General features: G+C 32.5%; 2 protein-coding genes and 1 pseudogene across 4 annotated transcripts in view; 1 reads left to right on the top strand and 2 right to left on the bottom strand.

Moving 5' to 3' along the window:
* Positions 1-23,476, bottom strand: part of LOC102611953 (cytochrome P450 71AU50-like) — a 73,882-nt gene that overhangs the window by 36,301 nt on the left and 14,105 nt on the right. The window lies entirely within an intron of this gene.
* LOC127903723 (pollen-specific leucine-rich repeat extensin-like protein 2) overlaps positions 867-23,476 on the top strand; it is a 47,096-nt gene continuing 24,486 nt past the window's right edge. Inside the window, exon 1 of the mRNA XM_052444354.1 lies at positions 867-936. The gene's annotated coding sequence lies outside the window, so the exon portion shown is untranslated. The remainder of the gene's footprint in view (positions 937-23,476) is intronic.
* LOC102617748 (cytochrome P450 71AU50-like) lies at positions 4,916-17,106 on the bottom strand (annotated as a pseudogene).

Here is a 23,476-nt window from a genome sequence, read left to right on the forward strand (position 1 = left end):
AAAAATAACTCAATTGCTGATTGATTATTAATAAATAAAAAATTAAAAGAAGTTAAATTTTACCCATACACTATCACTAAAAGACACATGACAGAAGATCTTTAAAAGCTCAGATTAGGAGAGGATCTTATTCCTTGAATTAGATGGTATAAGATATAATTATTTTTTTTATTTTCATACAATTAAGATTTGAATAGTATTTATTTTATTAATGTTGCCAACTCTTTTTTGTTTATGTATTAAATTTTTTTATCATAAACTTCAAATTTTGTGCTATGATCGAATTAGCCCCCTAACCAAAATTCTGAACTTACAACATAACTTTTTAGAACCTACCAAATCAAAATTCTGCCCCAAGGTGCCGCATCCTTTGAATCACGAAGCTGAAGTTATTGAAATTGAAGCCAACATTTTGGCTATGAAGGACGGCTCTTTTCAGAGCTCAGCATTCCAATTCTTTTTTCTCGACAGAGAGACAAGAAAAGTAGAGAGGGCTGTGATCTTATAAAGAGGGAAAAATTAGTTCCTCTTTTATAAATTTTACTTTCCCAGTTTTAAGTGAGAGAGGGGAATATTAGAATGGTGTCCTGTGAAGAAACGTATATATGGCATTGTATTAATATTTATTAAGGTGAAGCGCGCGGCTGCGCGTTGTTACAATAGTTGAGTTTTATCAAGTGTTACTTTATTTTATTTTTTATTATTACTAGTCATTAAATTAATCAAAGTTCCAATTAAACTAATTCCAAGCCTATTCTTGTTAATAATATTACAGCAAGAAGTTTGCGGAAACCTATCTTGATATGTAGTTCATCTGAAACTCAGTTTAGAGATTAATTCCAAAAAAATATGGAGAAGCCCATTTCTAACCGAAGAGAAGTTTTACTATGATAACCTAGTAATTTGAACTATCATTCTTAACAGTAATGAATAGAGGTGTCAACTATTAGGATAAGGAATGGTCGATAGTTCCAAGCCATATTTTCACTTTATTATTTTTGTTATATGTTTCAAGCCAAATCATAGGGGTGAGTTTGATAATGGCTCTTCTTTTCCTGTTGGTCACATTTTATGTAAATCAATTTATTCGAAACCGGTAATTGAACTTGGTCGTTAAGAAAATCCAAAACGCTAGTTAATTAGTCTAGATGATAATTATGTGAAAAGATTCTAATTGCTGTTGGAGAAAGGGAAGAAGTCATCTAAAGATAGATAGATAGCTCACCTGTAAATATGAAACAAGGGTGGGTGTTTGATAATAATTTTTAAAATTATTATTGTTAGTTGTGCTATAACAATAACTAGAAGTGAAAAGTATTTGTTATGCGTTAAATAAATTTTATTTTAAAAGTATTGTGAGTTTTGAAAGTGACTCCATAGATTTCATAAATCTTACTATTTTATTATTGTAAGATTGCAAATGGTTAATAAGGACATAATGTTAAATGAAATCTACTTACAAACACAAATAAACATGCATATATAAGTCTCCAAAAGCCTGGCCAAGTGATTTCTAAACAACTTTATTTAGCTAGTCACCCGATTTAAAATTTGATTTTGACTTTGCCTACCCCTATGTCTCCCCCCCCCCCCCTTCTTAAATCTACTACAAAATGAGATAATTTTTCAAAAAATGATCTAAAAGAGTACTAACTATTGAAATCATTTTTAACTTCTCAAAATCATTTTTGAATTTCTCAATTGCAGTCACAAACAGCCCCAACATTAAAAATTATTGAGTAACAATCGTACAAATTATTTCATAAGCTTTAAGCTCATTGAATGAATTATATTTTTAAAGTTCTAAGTTCAAATAGTTTAATTTGTCTGGCCACCTTAGTTTGACTCGCAAGAGTTACAAGATTATATGAAATTAAAAATTTACCAAAGCCTTCTATAATAATTATGATGCCGCACAACTCAAATATTTAGGTTCAATATCTACTTTCAAATATTAGTAAGTGTTGAGTGTTAGAAAATGTATATTTATAAAGGAGAAAATCGTCATTTTACATTTCAAGTTTTACTAACACCTTTACTTTTATGTATTTAACCTTCTTTTGATTTAATTCCGTGTATATTTTAATTAAGTATTTTATGTATTTTAGGGGCATCATAGTCATTTCACAATAAACGAGAGATCAGACGGCAAAACGGACATCACTTTTGAACTCAGGACGGTCGAAAACCTTAAGAGGGGCATAAAAGGAAAAATGGCACTGTTCACATGTACGGTACTATTCACGTGTACGGTACTGTCTACGTTACTGTTCACGACATTGTTCACATAGACAGATCGATGATGTGGCATTGACTGATGATATGGCATTGACTGATGAGGTGTCACGATCCTGTTGGACTAAAATTCTTATGTACTGTTGATGGTGACATGGCAGCATATCGGTGGACCAAAAATCTTGCGTACGATACATGCATCACACAGAATTATTTTTAACCAAACTGCGTCACTGTTTAACCTGGGTCAAACCGTGTTACTGTTCATCCACATGGTCAAACCGCGTACTGTTGACTGATGACGTGGTGCAATCCTGAGCGTCTAAACTGTTTTTAATCCGATGGCCATGATTTACTCCATGTATCTATAAAAAAGGGCCCTCCCCCCCTAATTTGATATCTCTGAATCTATTTTTGGGATCCATTTTCTGTAATTCCTTCTCCATCTTGTATTTTCTATGTATTTTAATAAATTTCTATTTTACCCATAGTTCAATTATGAGTAGCTAATTTTCTTTCAAGTTTGGGTTGAAGGTGAAGTCTCAACATGTGTCATGGGCTTTATTTGGTAAATTTACTTTCTCTTCCCCTCTAATTTTTGTGGATGTTTTGACTTCTCGTCGATAAATAATACTAATCTTGTCTAGTACCGCCTTAGTTTCACCGGCCCCCTAGTACAATGTTATTATTATTTGGCACGATAAGCCCTTAGCACCATATTGATTAGAGCATGGTTCATGAGGTGTGGATTCCCCCCTCATGATTTAATTGGCATTAATAAGGATTATTTAGCCCATGATGCATGTTGATACGGATCCAGATACCCAAGTACGTCATCTCAATAGATTTCTCTTCAATTTATTCTCGCCATTTCAATTCCAATTTTAGAATTTATTTTCGCCATTTCAATTCCAATTTTAGGATAATCCAAATCATTTTCACCACAAATCCAACCACCCATTTACAAAATTAATTCTATACACAATTAAAATCCACCTCCTCGTGGGATCGACATTTGTCTCCATTACTCTATTCTACAAAAGATTCGTGCACTTGCGAGTTCAATAAAATTTGCATAACAGTAAGCAATCTTCTTTAAATAAAATTTGCACAACAATATACTTTTGTTTTTGTTTCTCTTAACGGCTTCTCTATGCTAATCCAAAAATTGAACAAATAACATTATCACTAAATGTTCAGGCAATAACTTGGAATAGCCAAAAGATGTTTGGTCCAAGGAGTCACAAGACTAAACTCTTCTGTCATGTCCAATTCAGTTGGCAACATTCCCTCAGGAAGCTCCCAATCAAAGCAATGAACAAGCTGTGTAGTCACTTGCTTAACGATGGTGAGTCCAAGCTGAGGCCAACAAAAAATGGCAAAAGTCGAAAGTCACATCCACGAAGATCAACTGATGGTTGTCGAAGCTAGTAAAAATAAATACATACTCTAAATAAATTATGTATAGTGATTGAACAGGGTCGTATCCACAGAGATCGATAATTATTTAAATCATTTTAAAATGAAAAATGCAAAATGGGGGGATTGTTGACAATAATAAAATCAAATTAAAATAACAAGAATACAAATTAAAATTGTAATTCAAATTGGGAGAAGCTCTGGTTGAAGGAATTAACTCAACTTGATTCGACTATTGATTATTGATTCAAATATAAATCATTACTACTTATGAATAGACCGGTTATAGCTATTGAGACCTTTTAATAGCCAATCTCTCCTTAACTAGTCGATAACCAAGGTACGACCATTGGTTATTTCCCTAATCAATAGACAACCCTAGATATGATTATAGGATTTAATCAATTGACAGTCTGAAAAACTAGAGAGACCCAAATCCTAATCAACAAACGCATACGATGGTTCATTTAAATTAGATTGTTTATTCTCATAACACAACGCACTGCTATGCTATTTGTCACAAACATTAAAATCTTCACATGATAAATCTTTTAATTGACAATAGATTAAGTTGATAATTAAATAGTGGCCAATTATCTAATTAACAAACATAATCATGACAATAATTTAGAGAATAAACAAATACCCAAAAAGTAATAAAACAATTAAAATATAAGAAAGATCTCACAGTAATGTTGAATCAAAGCTTCATTAACTTTCAACCAAAATAATAGGTTTAGTTCTTCATAGAGAGGAGAAAAATTTAGATTTAGGGTTTCTTTTTCTTCCTTTTTCAAAAATCTACCCCTACCCATTTTTCACGTCTCCTCTCTCTTATAGAGTTTTTCCTAAAATGAAATACTAATATCTAAAATATTATCTAAATATTAGATTCAAAATTACAAAAATACCCAAAAAGACAAAACACGTTAAACTAAAAACTGCAGGTCCTTAGTTGACAGCACGCGCCCAAGCCTTATCAATGAAGTTCTTCTGAAACTCATAATTTCTCAAGGAAAACAATCATCCTAAAAAATCATGTTGTATCTCAATTTTAGCACCAATCAATAGAATTGCACCTACAAAAATAAGACACAAGTAAATCACTATTATTAAGTACAAAACATCGATATTAAAGGAAGTAAACATTACAAAACTAGTGCATAAATTGCACTCAAACATCAACATTACTCCAAACAAATCTTTCCAAAAAAAAAAAACTTCTCAGGATAATTCCAGGATTCAGGATCTCTTTCAATTGTCAATCATTTATAATTACTTGCAATTTTTTGGGTATATGGAATCCATTAATTGTTCAGTCTCAGTAGATTCACGTGGAACTAACAATGGCACTACTAGATGAAGCCGCATGGTTTCCTTGACAACCACTTACAATTATTCGAGGTTTTGTTTCTAAATTTGACTCTTCAACCATTCTTTTTAAGCCCACAATATTTCATACCTCTTGTTGAAAAGCCAAGTTTCAAGCTTGCAATTGTTGAGTAGTTGCATGAGACAGCTAGCATGCAAATTTCAAGTATGCAATTGTTGAGCTAGCATGTGGAGTTTGACTATAATTCCATGACAAAGTTGGCACTAATTGCCAAAATTTTCTAATTTGGCAAATTGAAGCCAAATTGAAACTTGTTGTAGGTGGGCAATGCTCCCTATAAATAAAAGAGTCATTCTTCATTTGTTACACATCCCAGTTGAGAGTGTTGCGAGTAATTACAAGTGAAACAATTTGAGAGATTTGAGAGACCTTTCACTTGAGTGTTCTAGTGAGGTTCCATTTAGGTGTATTAGGTTTTGTGAGCTTTTCCCACAATTGTAAATTTTCATTTGTTAGTAAAATTATCTTTCAGTCTTTGCCCGTAGACGTAGGCATAATGTTGAACCAAATAAATTATTGTGTCTTATTTTATTTGCATTTGTTTATTACTGCATTCATATTTCTCCAAAAGTCGTAGTCACCAAAAAATTGGTAATTGTTCAACCCGCGCTTCTGCAACAATTGGTACCAGAGTCGAAGGTTCATGCTTGGGGCATACGACATTGTTCACATATACGAAACTTTTCATAGATGCGGTATTGTTTATGTTTACGGTACTGTTCATTGATACGGTACAAACAACCATTTATACTTGAGAGGCTGTCTATTGTAAGTAGTGTGTATTTTTTGCATGTCTAAGAAAGTTCTGTCAACAAAGCGATAAGAACCTAAGGAGTCTGGGTTTTAAGTGGGACCGTTGTGACCCCTCCATTCTCCTGGGGACTTTGTTCAAGTGAAATTAACATCATAGAGGGTGTTTTTCAAGTGTAAATAGTTGTTGAAGGCACTTATTATTTGAGTTAAGAAGGATGGCAAAGCCGTCGTCATCATCTTCATCAACGTGGACTACTATGACTAATGTAAAGTTTGAAGTGATGAAATTCGATGGTACCAATAATTTTGGTATGTGGCAATGTGAGGTGTTGGATGTCTTATGTTAGTAAGAGTTGGAAATTGCTCTTGAAGAAAAATCTAACAAGATGGATGGTAAGGAGTGGATAAAAATTAATTGACAGGCATATGATATTATTCGCTTATGTCTGGCTAAAGATCAGAAGTACTCTGTCATGAGGGAGATATTAGCAAAGAAATTATGGGAGGCGTTGGAAGAAAAATACATGAAGAAATGCTTTGAAAATAAGCTTTATATGAAGAAAAAACTCTATCGATTTACGTATGCACCTGACGTGTCGATGAATGACCATGTGAACTCATTCAACAAGATATTAGTGGATTCACTAAATTTCGATGAGAAATTTGAGGATGAAGATAATGCATTATTGCTGTTGAATTCCTTTCCCGATGAATATGATCATCTCACTACCACTTTGCTTCATGGGAAGAACAGTGCCACATTCGATGTTCTAAGTGGTGCGTTGTACAATTCTGAGACAAAAAAGAAAGATTGAAAGGATCATAGAGTTATAGTTACAGAAGCATTGACAGCACGAGGTCCTTTATAAAGCCACAAACTTGAAAAAATAAGCAAGTTTAAAGGGAGGCATGCCAAAGATGAGTGTGTTTTTTGTTGTGAGAAAGAATATTAGAAAAAGAATTGTCCTAAGTTACAAAAGGGCAAGACAACTTCTGATGCATGTGTGGCAAATCATGATGAGGAGTCAGACTTTAGTCTGGTTGGCATGACGTTGACATGTCACTCAAAAGAGTGGATTTTGGATTCAGGTTGTACTTATCATACGTATCCTAACAAGGGCTGATTTTCTAGCTTCAAAGAGCTGGACAGTGGAGTTGCTTTTATGGGCAATGACAATGCCTGTAAAACCATGAGAATAGGTTTAATCGAGTTGAAGAATCATGGTGACTCAATCCAAGTCTTGACAGGCGTTCGCTACATACCAAGTTCGAAGAAAAATCTCATCTCGTTAGGAGTCCTAAAATCTCAATGGCTTATAATTACTCTGAGAGATGGATTTTTAAAAGTAATAACTGAAAGGCACAAGAAGAAATAACTTATACTATTTCCAAATAATACAATTATTAGATCAATATCAACAATTACTAAAAATGATGTAGATTCAGAAGCAACCAAGTTGTAGTATATGCGTTTGGGACATGCTGGTGAAAAAGCTTTACAGATTTTAGTGAATCAAACCTTATTAAAAAGTGTAAATTCTTGCAAATTAGAAGTTTTTGAACATTGTGTTATGGACAAGCAGACATATGTGAAGTTTGGTTCTACAATTCACGATTCAAAAGGGATTCTGGACTATGTTCATAGTGATGTACGGGGACTTACCAAAACAGTTTCTTTAGGAGGTATGCATTATTTTGAGAGGTATGCACTATTTTCGCAAGCCACAAAAGGGATCCTTTATATATTTGCTATTGTATGTCGGTGGTGTACTAATAGCATCCAAGAGCAAAGATTGGGATTGAAAAGTTGAAGACTCAAACTCAATCAAGAATTTGAGATAAAAGATCTTGGCATGGAGATATGCAGAGATTGTAGCAAAATTAGCTTGTCTCAGAAGTAATATTTGAAGAAGGTACTACAATAGTTTGGAATGATTGAGCAAATAAAACCTGTGAATACTCTGTTGGCTTCTTATTTCAAGCTTTCTACACAATTATCTCCTTCGACAGATGTGGAACAAGAATACATGTTACAAGTTCCTTATTCAAATGCAATGAGCAGCTTGATGTATGCAATGGTGTGTACAAGCCCTAACATTTCAGATGCAGTTGGTAGAGTGAGCTGGTTTATGCATAATCCTGGTAAAAGATATTGGCAAGTTGTGAAATGGATTTTGCGGTACATTCAGAAGACAATGGATGTTGCCTTACTATTTAAACGAAATGATAAACTTGGTCAACGTGTGATTGGATACGTTGATTTTCATTATATTGGTAATTTGGACAAATGACGGTCAATCACTGGATATGTATTTACTTTTGTTGGAGGGCCAATCAATTGGAAGTCTTCACTACAATCTATAATTGTACTATCGACCACATAGAGACCAAGTACATGGCAATTACAGAGGCTGTTAAAGAGGCTATTTGGTTACAAGGCTTGCTTGAGAACTTAAGATTGGTATAAGAGTACATTAATGTATAATTTGAGAGTCAAAGTGATATTCACTTAACAAAACACCAAGTTAATCATGCACATATGAAGCATATTGATGTACAATTTCACTTTATGCGGGAAATTATTGATAAGGGAAAGATGCTTCTTCAGAAAATCATGACTGTAGAGAATCCCACATATATCTTGATCAAGGTAGTGACAGTGAGCAAGTTTTAGCATTGTCTAAACTTGATCAATATCTTACGAGTTTAAAAGTAGTTGGAGAAAGTAGAGACTGAAGGCAAATTTAAAAATTTTCACTGAGGTGGAGAATTGTTGAAAAGTCAAGCTTCAAGAATACAATTGTTGAGTAGTTGCATGAGACAGCTAGCATGCAAATTTCAAGCATATACTTATTGAGCTAGCATGTAGACTTTGACTACAATTCCATGACAAAGTTGGCACCGATTGCCAAATTTTTTTAATTTGGCAAATTGAAGCCAAATTGAAACTTGTGTTAGGTGGGCAATGTTCCATATAAATAAAATGATCATTCTTCATTTGTTACACATCCTGATTGAGAGTGTTGAGAGCAATTACAAGTGAAGCAATTTGAGAGATTTGAGAGAGCTTCCACTTAGTGTTCTAGTAAGGTTTCTACTTGGGTGTATTGGGGTTGTGGGTTTTGAGAGCTTTTTTCACTATTGTAAATTCCTATTTGTTAGTAAACTTATCTTGCAGTCTTTGCCCGTGGACGTAGGCATTACGCCAAACCACGTAAATTACTATGTCATATTTTCTTTGCATTTGTTTATTACCATACTTATATTTCTCTAGAAGTCCCAGTCACCAGAATATTGGTAATTACTCAACCTGTCTTCCGCAACACCTCTCTTTGCATGCTGTAGGATGCTTGATGAGTTTTGAAAGTGCCTACTCAATTACCATTGATAAAGTGTCTATTGCTACTGAAAGCATGTCTTGAAATTATGGAAACCATAAATAACATAAGCAAATGTTTAGAAATCATTAGTTCTCTTGAAATTTGCTTATATTTCTCTAGAAGTCCCAGTCACCAGAATATTGGTAATTACTCAACCCGTCTTCCGCAACACCTCTCTTTGCAGGCTGTAGGATGCTTGATGAGTTTTGAAAGTGCCTACTCAATTACCATTGATAAAGTGTCTATTGCTACTGAAAGCATGTCTTGAAATTATGGAAAGCATAAATAACATAAGCAAATGTTTAGAAATCGTTAGTTCTCTTGAAATTTTAAATTATAATGTAGATTATGGCTTAAAGAGTTACTTAAATGTGTTAAAACCTTTATATCTAATAGAGGCAAATTTAATTTACTTAAAAAATGTAATTTGATGTGTATTTACCAAGATTGGGGCTTTAGTTTGCTCTCATTCGATCATGCACTGGGTTTCTTCTTATTCCTCAAAGCTCAACATAACATCAACAAAATCCTTAGTTCTATTTTCATCCTTGGATTGAACATATTAATCAATAATCTTCTCTAAAAATGCATCAAACACCTTGGCAACATCCTTTTTATGCTTTGTCATGCCTTGAAGATGAAGTCCTGCAATTTGAGGAGTGTAATCACCTAAGTTAGGCTTTACAACCAATTTCATGCTCTCTTGAATCAGAGTCTTAAACCCACTCTCAATGAATTCATCAATAAAATATCTCTTTGTGAGGACCGTTTTACTAGTCATGTTAGCATTCATTGCAGAATCCTTGCCACTTATGTCAACGAAACATCAGGTACACGTCGCCTCTTTGGTGTACTCAATTAAAAGATCAAGCTCTTCTTTTCTTATAAGATGGAAATAATTGATCTTGACACTACTTAATATTAAGAAATTAATAAATGAAGCAGGCACACAACTAAAATGAAATTGAGAAATTATAATCAATTGACACCAGAATTTACGTGATTTGCCTTTTAGCCTCTGTCTATGGGCAAAGATAAAAGAGTAAAACCTTACTAGTTAAACAAAAATTACAAAAATTAGAGTATTTTATCTTACCACCAAAACCCCAATACACCTAATCTCTCATTTAGTAAACCATGAGCTTAAAGCTCTCAACATTCTCTTAATTTCCAACTATTGGCTCTATCACTTCTCAAATAGATCGAGAATTCAAGAAAATGGGATTGAATACTCTTCCTTTGCACTCCAATTCTTAGACCAAACAATGCCCACAAATCAACAATGATGGGCTTTAAAAATGAATATAAATTTTTCTTCAACATCCTACTTTGGTGCCAAAGTATTACATGCTAGCCACACGTCTTCAACTTACTAAATACTTAACAATTCTAGAGTGCATATTTTTTAGATTGTTCTCCAATAAGATCCATATAGGGTAATTGCAAAATTCATTGGGTCATAAGAAACATGCTTAGAAGCTTGAATCGGATGCCTGCTGGCAACAATAAGGTCATGTATTTTGAGAAACTACTTAGCTGCTTGTGGTGAAAAAATAACAATTATAGTCATCATGACCAAGCGTAAGTGCATGATGGGGCCATATGTTTTGGCTAGTTTATGCAAAGCTCTAGGAGGAAATTGGCCTAACAAATGAAGGCATCCAAAAATTGAAAAACTTTTGGCCTTGGAGATAATATCCTTATGTTCTTTGCATTTGTTTCCAAGAAAATGCTTGGAGGAAAAAGAAAATTGTAGCTAGAACAAGCAAAGTCCATAAGTACGACATGAACAAGCAAAGTCCATAACCACGACATAATGATCTTGTGAAGTCACGAATATTGTAGACCGAATTCGGTGCATGATATTGTTGAAAATTAGCCAAATGTTGGCGAATTTGTCAAATTGACAGGGGTGAGGTTGGTGCAATAGTGCTATTTTTTTCCTTATAAATAGAAGGCACTTCTTTTATTTTAATTATCCCACATTTGAGAGAAACAATTCAAGTGAAGAATTTTTTATGGTGAGCAATTGGAGAGTGCGAGTGATTGAGAGATTTTTCTTTCAAGTGTGCACTACTACAATAAACGATACATATGACTTTTAAAATAAGTATTAAATGACCTAATAAAAAAAGTCATCTTTATAACAGTCATCTAAAGTGGATAATAATAGATGACGTCTTTTATGAGTTATCTATATTGCTTTATAGATGACTCATTATATAAAATAGCAGTCATCAAATAATATATTTGTACTCCATAATTCCTAAAGAGATGACTCTTTTTTTTAGCAGCTGTCAACTTTATTTGAACAAATGACTAGCTTTTGTATTGGGGGTCATCTTTGAATAATAAAGGTAATATTTTTAAATTAATTAATGTCATTTTAAATTATAAAATATTTTGAAATATCTGAATCTACTGCCTAATTTTCGTATTAAGCTAATATGGATTAGCAAAAACTGCATTATCAAGCCTCTGGAGAAGTACATAAATTTATTGTACAACAAATAGTATTTAAAATTCAAATTACTAATAATTCCTGTATCACAATAAAAAGTCTATCATTTTGACACATCCCAAATTGGGTATCCATTACATTGTACATTAAAAAAAAAATTCTTTACAAAGAAAAGTACATTCTTCACAAGCATCAAAACTCCATCTCCGAGGCAACTATCAACATTCTTAATCCAGCAACAATACTGCAACACTAAATTAAAATAGTTAAAAATAATACAACAATTATGTGTGCACATAACCAATATGAAAGATACAAATAAATAAAAATTACTTATAATTTATATACATATCTTGCCAAACTCATTGAGCTATCTGTTGAATTTAGGCAAAACTATTCTTCTATATCTACTTTGCTCGTTAAGTTGCTATTGACTTTATGAACATTGTCTTTAGGTGCAAGCATCTTATCCAACCAACTACCATATGCAAAATAGCCAATATCAATGGACACAACACTATTAAAGTTTTCAAAACATTTTAAATAAATACCTTATCCAACCATGTACAATATACATAAAAGTGCATTACGATTAACAATATAATTATTAAAAAAAAAAAGAAGAAGGGATGATTAGAACTTACAGTAATACAAAGTTCTTCAAACATTGGTTAAGTTCATAAAGAGATGTGCACTATATATGTCAAAATATAATAGCATTTCTTTATAACAAAAATTTAAATGCTAAGCATAATTAATAAACTTGATATTGTTATAATGCGATTTCTTGCTCTTACCTTTTAGAGACTAGACTTACCAAATCCGATAATCATTAGTAACCTGAATTTAATTTTTTCTAGTATTGCGAAGTTAGTAATTCAACTAGCCTTCATAATTTTTGTTTCTCTTATCAACTTAAGTGATAACAATGGCATTATAAAACTATTCTTAGCAAGGATTTCATCATCTCGAGAGTCACAAATCATGTACTAAATCAAAGTAGATTTCATTTTTATGAAACTATGACTACTTACACTAAAGAATCAACATATTGATTGTTATAATTTATAAACAATTAATCAATTTTTACTACAGTAAAATAAATATCTAAATATCCAATTTTCTCCTTTCCCTTTAAATATATATCCAAATTTCAATCAATCTAAATAATAATAATTATAGCAACAACAATAACTATACTAATAAATGAAAAACCCCATCCTTGAAATACCCGACATTTACTCAAATTTTCAAAATCTACTATTTCTATTTCACTGTATTGATTCCAGATCTAACATTCAAACATGAATCATGAAGAAAGGAAAAACAAAGATCTCATTCACGTGACTATCCCCAAATAAACGAATCATCATTATTTTTCAATGAATTAAACAAATTAAAGAAATAGAAAACACCTCATTGTAAAGATCCAAGCTTTTTAAAAACAAAAGTGTCAAATGCTTTATTTCTTTTCTGGAAGATGTGAACCCAAACTTCCCAATCTTCAATTTTTGACTTGTTCTTCACGGTTCGTGATTGAGATTTACTTCACCATTTTCTCTCTCTTCACTCCCACTTTGCGTTTCTTCACTCTTCAAGAGCGGCGGCTGTAAATTTAGAATAGTAACGGTAGAAGAGATGAAATTAGGGTTGATTATTTGGGGACAGTTGTAAAAGGTGGTATTTTTAGTGATAAGTTTTGAGAAGGAATTTTGAGAAGAGAAAGACGAAAGAGAGAGAGAGAGAGAGAGAGAGAAAGAGGTACAACTCGAAGAAATTAGGGATTTGAGGGAACTTAGGGTGATTTTTTTATTTATGCATCTATATAAAAATGACGTTTTTTAAATTACGAGTCATATGTTTACCTTATAAAATATGACGTGTTTTTGTATAATGAGTCATCTTTTAACTTCCTATCAAATTAAAATTATTATAGATGACTCTCTAACTATAGAAAAAGTCATCTAAAAGAAAAGATAACAATTGTTTAGATGTGAGTCGTCTATTGAATGTCATCTATCTCACTTATTGTAGTAGTGGTGTGAGAGTGTACTTTGTGTATTTGGGTTCTGGCAAGTCAAGTTTCTTTACTTAAATATTTTGCTCTAATAATTGTTAATAATACAATTATTTCCTCTTGCTCCTGTGGACGTAGACATAATTACCGAACCATGTTAAATTCATGTGTCCTTTATTTTTGTGATTATTTAGTGCGTTTGATTCCACATTATGCACAGAGCAATTCGTATCAAAGCACAACAGATCTATCAGTGCTAGGAAAGTTAAGACTCCAGCTTCCAGTGATGAAGATGCAGAAATGATGCAATTAGGACATTTCTTTTTATGTTTGGATAATTTCTTGGTAGTCAAGAGGAGTTAGTGAAGGTGGTAAGCTTTCGTGATCTCTTTCTTTTGCTTCCACTCTTATCATTTGTTGCTGTCTTTGCTGAATTTTAAAGAGAAAGTGGAGCCACATTTTGTTAATTTTAAAGAAAGAGAGTTACTACCAGAGGCGTAAACTACTCTAGAGCCCAAAATTTTGGAAAATTTTAAAATATTAGATAAAATATTACAAAGTGAGATTACACATTAATGACTGGCAAGTCCTTCAATTTGAAAATTTTACCTTATATTTTATAGTCGTCTTTATTATTTTACTTCTTACTAATACAAAAAGTAAATGATCTAACATTTTTCTCTACAATCAAAGATCCTTATTGCAACTCAAGTCTCAAGATTTGTCGTCTTCATCTCTATTTTTTATTTCAAGTTTACTTCACATAAACTGACGAGCCATTCAATTTTCTCTTTGATTCTCTCCTACAAAGCCTTGTACCTTCAGATTCAACGTTTGGTTTCCTTGTCTTCTCCTTTATTCTTATAATTGAATTTATATTATTTTTACTTATTTATAATTTTTTTTTCTATGTAATTGAATTACACGACATAAGATACACTTATTTTGTATTTTCATATATTTAAGATTTGAATAGCATTTATTTTATTTTTATTGCAATAGTTTTTTTTTTATATATTCATAAATTTTAACATGGACTTCAAATTTTATACTAACTGAAAATCAAAAGTTGCAATATACATTTGAACAAACATCAAATCAAAATCTTTGTTCTGCTCTAGGTGCCGCATTCTTTGAGTTATGAAGCTGAAGAAATTGAAGCCAATATTTTCGCTATAAAAGGAAGGCTCTCTTGAGAGCTTTGCATCCCAATTTTTTTTTTATATATATTCGATAAAGAGAGAAGAAAGCAGAGAGTTGTGAGCTTCTAAAAAAAAAAAAAAAGGTAAATGCTCATTTAGTCTTTATATTTTAACTTAAATATTTTAACTTAAGTGTTGGTCTAGTCCCTATATTTTAAAAAATATCACAGAGACCCCTACTATTAAATATATTACACTCATGCCCTTACTTTTTCTTTTCTTTTATAATAATACTCTTGCAACAATATTCTTGGGGATATTAATTAATTTATCAATAAAAATTAAAGTAAAATAATGTAATTTTTTACTATTTTACTTTTAAAATTAATTTGGTAAATTATTTTTTATAAATAATTATTAGCAAGATTATAATTGTAAGAGTATTAAACATTACTTTAAGTTAGCTACAATTAATTTATTTTAAATAATTAGAAGATTGCTGTAAGGGTTTGAAAAATACAGTTCATGCAGATTAACAATTATTGGTTAATTTAGGAATAAATAATTATGGATTATTATGTTAATTAAAATTTTCCATTGATTAATTATTATGTCCTCAAAATTGTAGTAAGGGTATTATTGTAAAAGAAAAGAAAAAATAAGGTTCAGGGTGTCATATATTTACTAGTAAGTGTGTCTTGAGATATTTTCCAAAATATAGAAACTAAAAGTATTTAAACTAAAATATAGAGACTATTCGAGCTTTTACCTGATAAAAGAATCAATTTCTGCTTTGTAAGGTTTATTCTTCTAGTTTTAAATAATAAAGTTGTTTCTCCTAAAATGAGAAATAGTGCAGTTGTTCTCTCCTTGTATTTGGAAGAAGTATTGTAATCGTTAATTAAATAATAAATCTTTCTATCTTTACCCGTAGGCATAGATAAGTTTTTGTATCCCTATGTATGGCATTGCTTCTCCAGATTTTCCTAATTAAATTTCTCTTCAACTACATCACCCATCAGTTTCAATTTCCTAATATAATTGAAGATACAAGGAAAAAAAAAAGAAACAAAAATGACGATAAGATGGCGATAAGTTCAACATGTGGATAATGCTGTCTTTTGAAGCATTGGATATATGGCACTGTTTCAATATTTCTTAAGGTAAAGCGGCTGCATTGTTACAATTATTGAATTTTCTCAAGTTTTGTTTTATTTCATTTTATTTTGTCTTATTACCTAACTCATTGAATTAATCACAATTCTAAACATTTTTTTTTGCTAATATCACAATAACAAGTCTGTTGAAACCTGTATTGAACTTCCAAGCCATATTTTCAACTTATTTACTTTTGTATCTTTCAAGTCAAATTAATTGACAATGAAATTACTCTTCTCTTCTCGTTGGTCCCATTTCATGTAAATTAATTTAATACTTGAATTTGGTCGCTAGGAAAATCCAAAAAGCTATTTAATAACATTAGATGATAATTATGTGAACGGATCTAAGTGGTGCCGGAGAAACGGAAATAATCATGTGAAAACAGATTGATTTTTAGCTCACCTGTAAATGTGAAATAAGTGTGAGTTTGATCATGTCTTTTAAAATAATTGATTTTATTAGTGCTATAGAATAATTAGATGTGAAAAGTATTGGTTGTTTTTGTTGTGCACGGAATGCGGAATCAAGCGCACCAACTAATTACAAAAAAATAAAGGACACAATTATTTAGCGTGGTTCGGTAATTAAACCTATATCCACGGAGGTAAGAAAGAATAATTGTTTATTTAACAATAAATAGAGTACAAATATTTGAGTAACGAATCTCACTTCCCAAAAATCCAAATATACCTAGTTCTCTCACACTCTGCAAGAAAGATAAATTCCCTAAACATACTTTTCTTACTTCTCTCAAAAGTTTAGAAACTTATAAGCTTAACAAATTTTTAGGATACTAAACAAATGAAGAATGCTTAGTTATTTATAGGAAAAATGTTGGCACTAATCATGAAACAAATATCAAGAAAACAGCGTTCAAAATGCATTCAAACCGCATGCAAAAAGTGTCCAAACCGTGTGTGTGGCAAAGCCACCATGCGGCTTTGACTTTTCAACAAATCTCCATCTCGGCAAAAATTTATCCAAATATAAGCCGATTGACAATAATCCTCCAAACTTCATCTCTCACATGATCCTCAAAAGGATCTACATTGGCTGCATCTATCCGACTGCTTACGTACCCAATAGTTGGGATCAAGCCTGCCGTAGTTCTTGTTTCCCAAAGGAAACACCTCAACATAATCCATGGATTTAAATCAATTTCAAGCTATGTTGAAACTTAATTCTCGAAATCACCTTTGTCAACATATCTAATGGGTTATCTCTGGCATCGATCTTCTTTAATAACACATTACCGCTCTTGATAATCTCCCTAACATAATGATATCTCACATCTATGTACTTCGTTCGAGCATGATACGTCTAATTCTTTGTAAGGAATATCGCACTTTGGTTATCACAAAGACCTCAATGTTTTTTTGGATCTTTCCAAAATCACCCAACAAGCTTCTCAACCATATAGCCTCCTTGACAGCCTCAGTTGCTGCCATATATTGTACTTCCGTAGAGGACAGAGCAATTGTCGATTGCAAAACTGACCTCCAGTTAATCAGACCTCCACAAAATGTGAACACGTAGTTTGTTATTGATCTTCGCTTGTCTAGGTCTCCAGTGAAATCAGAATCACAATACTCAATACATTGTTGACCACCATCATTCTTAAACCATAACCCAATATTAATTGTGCCATACAAATACCAAAGAATCCACTTTACTGCAAGCCAATAGTTTTTACCCGAATTGTGCATGTGTCTACTAACCATGTTCACTGCTTGAGATATATCAGGCCTTATACAAACCATAACATACATAAGACTACCCACAGCACTAGCATATGGAACACGAGCCATGTAATCGTGCTCCTCTTGGGAAGAAGGACATGAAGAAGAGCTCAATTTAAAGTGAGGAGTTAGAGGTGTACACACCGAGTTAGTTTTGTCACCCATATCGAATCTTTCTAGCACTTTCTTCAAATAAGGCTTTTGAGTCAATCACATGCTCATATTCTTCTTGTCTCTACAAATCTCCATCCCAATTATTCTTTGTGCATCACCCAAGTCCTTCATCTCGAACTCATAAGCCAATTGCTTCTTCAGTCTTTAAATCTCATCTCTATTCTTCGAAGTTATAAGCATATCGTAGACATAGAATAACAAATAGATGAAAGCTCTATCTAGTAGTCTTTTAAAGTAAACACAGTGATCGTGTTCACTTCTGGTGAATTTCTGCCCTTGTATGAATTGATCAAATCTCTTGTACTACTGCCTTAGTGAATGTTTCAGTCCGTACAAAGATTTAATCAATCTACATACATGATTCTCCTTTTCAGCAACTTTGAAACCACAAGGCTGAGTCGTATAGATTTCCTCCTTTAAATCTTCATGTAAGAACGCCGTCTTAACATCTAATTAAGCCAACTCTAACTCATATTCTACAGTTAAGGCAAGTAGGATATAAATGGAAATATGTTTCACAATTAGAGAGAAAACTTCATTGTAATCAATATCTTTATTTTGAGCAAAACCTTTTTCAACGAGCCTTGCCTTGTATCGAAGAGTTGATTAATTTGGAGATCCTTACTTTTTAGTGCAGACCTATTTGTTGCCAATAACCATTTTCCCCTTTGGTAACTTTGCAAGTTCCTAAGTCTGATTTTGATGGAGAGATTTCATCTCTTCCTCCATGGTTAACTTCCACTAATTACTTTCACTGCTACGTAATGCTTCACCAAAAGTATTGGAGATGTCATCTTCAATGACTAGAAGTGTATAGGCTATCATCATGTCTTTAGTAAGCCATTCGAGTTTCTTTATCTCTCTTCTTAGCCTCCTTGTTGCTATAGAATCATCATTATCTACATCACCAATTATTTCTTTATTTTGTGGGACATTAGAATAAACAATCTATTCTTAAACTCTGTGTGTCACATCTATAGTTGAACCCTTCTCTAATGTAGTACTAACTGGTACATATGGAGTTGCATCAAACTCTACCGCTGCAATACCTTTGTGGTCTTCTTATCCACCTGTTGAGAACTTGAAGCTTTCATCATTGAAGTTTCATCAAACGTGACATCTCTGCTATACACAAACTTTTTATTTTCGAGATCCTAAATAGCTTGAAGCCTTTTACTGCACATTTAAATCCCACAAAGATAGCTTTTCTAGCACGAGGATCTAGTTTACCATCTTTGACATAATAAAAACTTGGACACCTAAATATACGAAGGAAATCATAGTCTTGTGCATATTTACCAGACCACATTTGCATAGGAGTTTTACATCCAATTGCAGCAAAAGGCAACCGATTTATTAAATGACTTGTGTAACTCACAACCTCAGCCTAAAACTTTTTATCTAAACCAGTATTAGATAACATACACCGTACTTTCTCCAGCAAAGTACGATTCATACGCTCAGCCACACTGTTCTGTTGCGGAGTATGTCTCACCGTTAAATGTCTTTTTATACCCTCACTCTAGCATACTTGTAAGAAATGGATCAGAAGTATATTCACCCCCATTGTCAGAATGCAATACTTTGATCTTTCTGCTAGTTTGAATCTCCACCAGTTTCTTCTATTTCATGAAAATCTCTAGAACCTCATCCTTTGCTCGCATGGTATACACCCACACATGTCTAGAGAAATTATCAACAAATGTAACAAAATAATGGCTTCCACCAATTGATGCAGTTTTGGTTGGTCCTTATACATCACTAAAAACATATTCAAGGATCTCACAAGTATCGTGATTAGCCGTACCAAATTTTGACAATTGTTTTCTTGCCTATTACACAATGCTCATAAAACTTTAATTTACAGGTTTTGGTACATTTTAAGAGTCCATACCTCATCAGAGTTTGCAAAAATTTCTTTGCAGTATGTCCTAATTGTACATGTCATAGCTTAGTGGTGTCACTGTGCTCTTTAACAACATTTGCTTCACCAGTTGTACCTCCTTCAAATAGTACAAATTGTTACGTCGAACTCCTTGCAGAATAACCATAGCCCCATGGGTAAACTTTATTGTGCCATTTTCGATAGTAATCTTGTAACCTTTACCTTTCAAAACACCCACAGAAATTAGATTTTTCTTTAAATCTGGAATAAATCTAACCTCTTTAAGTTCTTTGACCATTCCATCGAATAACTTGAGTCGAACTGTACTTATCCCTATCGTGCGACAAAGTTAATAATTCCCTATCACAACTACACCATATTCCAATTCGCTGAAATCTGTAAACCATTCCCTATCGGGACACAAATGGTAGGTTGCTCCGGTATCAAGTATCTATTCGCTTGAACTTGCAACATATGCCGAAATGTAATAGATAGTGAGTAGTCTAAGTCTCCATCCTCACGTCCCATGTTTGCTGCTACTGGTTTCTTCCCATCTCTCTTTTGAGCCTTTGGACAATCTTTCCTCCAATGACTCTTTTCATGACCAAAGGCACACTAATCCCAAGCTAATTTCTACTTCTCGATTTGGATCCAGAATTCTTTCCACCACGCTTCTTCTTTTTCTCTATCGTCATTTCTTTAGCAAACAAAGCTTCAGACGATGCACTTTCAGAATGTTTATCATTATTCTGAATTTCTAAATTGGTCAATGCTGTGCAAACATCTTTGAAGATGATCACGCTTTTTTTATATATTAAGGTACTCACAAAATGACTATATTCATTTGGTAGTGAGTGTAACAGAGTCATAGCCTTGACTTCATCTTTAATATCTTCATCAAGATTTTTCAAATCAGCAAGTAACTTTTCAAATCTTGAGACATGATCGTGCATTGACACCCCTGGCTTCATTCGAAAGCCATATAGGTACTTCTTCTCCAATGTACCTTACAAAGTCATCGCAGACTCCTCATTTTTCACCAAGTATTTCACCTCCTTGGTCAAACCAGATCTGATCTGACGACAAACTTTCTTGTTCATACGATCCCAAGTTTCTTCATCATACAAGTGTCTTTTATTTTTTAGAACAATATCGTGATCGATTTGAATAAGGACATCCATAACTTCGCTCCTCCACATGCCGAAGTTGATTTTCCCATCAAATTTTTCAACATTGATCTTTTGGCCTCTTATAACAGATGTTGAATGATGATTTGACAAATCTCACCTCCCACCTAAAGTGTCTCCTGAAATAGTTTCAGTAGATCTCTCCCTAGTTCTGGAAGTTTCACATTCTACCATTTTCTCAACGAACTATTTCACTTGAAAAACAACCTCTATGATGTTAATTTTGCATGAATAAATGCATTTGGAAATTTCGTAGGAGAATGGAGGGGTCACAATGATCCCACTTAAAACCCAGACTCCTTTGGCTCTTATCGCTTTGTTGACAGAACTTTCCTAAACATGCAAAACTACACACTACTTTACAATAGACTGTCTCCCAAGTACAAATGGTCGTCTCCATCGTATTCGTGACTAGTACCATACATGAACAGTAATGTATATGGCAATAGTTTCATCTACGTGAACAATATTGTTTACGTGAACAATACCATATCCCCCAAGTACGAACCGTCAGCTCTGATACCACTTATTGTGCACAGAATGCGGAATTAAGCGCACCAACTAATTACAGAAAAATAAAGGACACAATTATTTAATGTGGTTCGGTAATTAAACCTACATACACGGAGGCAAAAAAGAATAATTGTTTATTTAACAATTAATAGAGTAAAAATATTTGACTAACAAATCTCACTTCCCAAAAATCCAAATATACCTAGTTCTCTCACACTCTGCAGGAAAAATAAATTCCCCAGACATACTTCTCTCAAAAGCTTAGAGATTTATAAGCTTAACAAATTTTTGGGATACTAAACAAATAAAGAATGCTTAGTTATTTATAGAAAAAAATGTTGGCACTATTCATGAAACAAATATCAAGAAAACTGCGTCCCAAATGTGTCCCAACCACGTTCAAAACACATTCAAACCGCGTGCAAAAAGTGTCCAAACCGTGTGCGTGGCAAAGCCACCATACGGCTTTGACTTTTTAACAGTTTTAAAATAAATTGTCTTTAAAAGTGCTGTGAATTTTAAAAATAACTAAATATATTTCATAAATTTTACTATTAAACTATTGTAAGATTGCAAACGATTAAAATGTATATAATGTTAAACAAATTTTATTTACAGATTTATATACATATTTATATGTTCCCAGGGGCTAGCCCAATTAGATTTCAAGAAATTTAATTTAGCCGACCATCCTTTTCAAATCCCGGGGAGACAGATGGTTAACAATAGATTTATGCCATGCCAGCCCCTATACATTTAAAAAAAAAATTTAAAAAATGTAACCATGTATGTATGTAATACTTTTGATTATTTTTATATAACATTTGAAAAAAAAAAATATGATTTTTTTATTTTGTTAATTATAGTTCTTTTATTTTTTCATCTTAAAAGAATTGATAATAAAAGATTGAGTAATGATATAGCCACAAACTCTTGTATAAATTTAATTTGTATAAACTGTTGTGACATTAATTCATTGGTTGAATTAAATATCTCTTGACCCACATGATTTATTTCTATTATTTTATATTTTCATTCAACCAATGAATTAATACCACATTAGTTTGTACAAGAATTTGTGGCTGTATCATCACTCTAAAAGATTAACTGATTTTCGTTAATTCACTGAGTTTATTTCTATTTAAATAAGGATATTTTTTTTTTAAATGTAACAAATGTGAAGATTCTCTACTGGTTTTCAAAATTAACCATTAACTTATCAAAATCATTTTTAAGCTTCCCAATAATAAAAAATGGGCCCTATCACTAAAAATTATTAAGTAATAATCATATCAATTATTTAATAAGCTTAGGTTTATTGAATGAATAATAACATTGATGCTCTGAGTGATCAGGTTGTTTTTTTTTTTTTAACTAGCAATCCAAATTTTAAAATTGGGAGAGAATATTGGTGCCAAAAAATTAATTTGGTGTTTGCCCATTCCCTTACCTTTCTAAACTTTAAAAAAATATATATAAAGCTCTCAGCTGTCCAATTATTTTTAATATTATTTTAATTTGCTGCTACTTATAATTAAAATTTTATGAAAACCTTCTAGAATAATTATAATGCTACAAAACTCAAATATCTGGGTAATAAATCTACTTTCAAATATTACAAAAGAATCTTCTTTGAAGTAATTGTTGAGTGAAAAATGATTTTACATGTTAATTTGTTTAACTTTTTTCTCCTAAAAGTACTTTGTATTAATCCAGAAATCAAACAAACAAAATTATAATTAAATCTTAAGGCAATAACTTGCAATAGCCAAAAGATGTTTGGCCCTAAGTGTTATAAGGCCAAACTCTTCTGTCATGTCCAATTCAATTGGCAACATTCCCCTAGGAAGCTCCCATTCAAAGCAATGCACAAGCTGTGCAATCACTTGCTTTACAATGGTGAGTCCCAATTGCATTCCAGGGCACACTCTGCGGCCAGAACCAAATGGCAAAAGCTGAAAGTCGCGTCCACGGAGATCAATACTTCTCCCAACAAATCTTTCCGGAAAAAAAAAAA

Source organism: Citrus sinensis, chromosome 7, assembly GCF_022201045.2.
Source record: "Citrus sinensis cultivar Valencia sweet orange chromosome 7, DVS_A1.0, whole genome shotgun sequence".
NCBI lineage: Eukaryota > Viridiplantae > Streptophyta > Magnoliopsida > Sapindales > Rutaceae > Citrus > Citrus sinensis.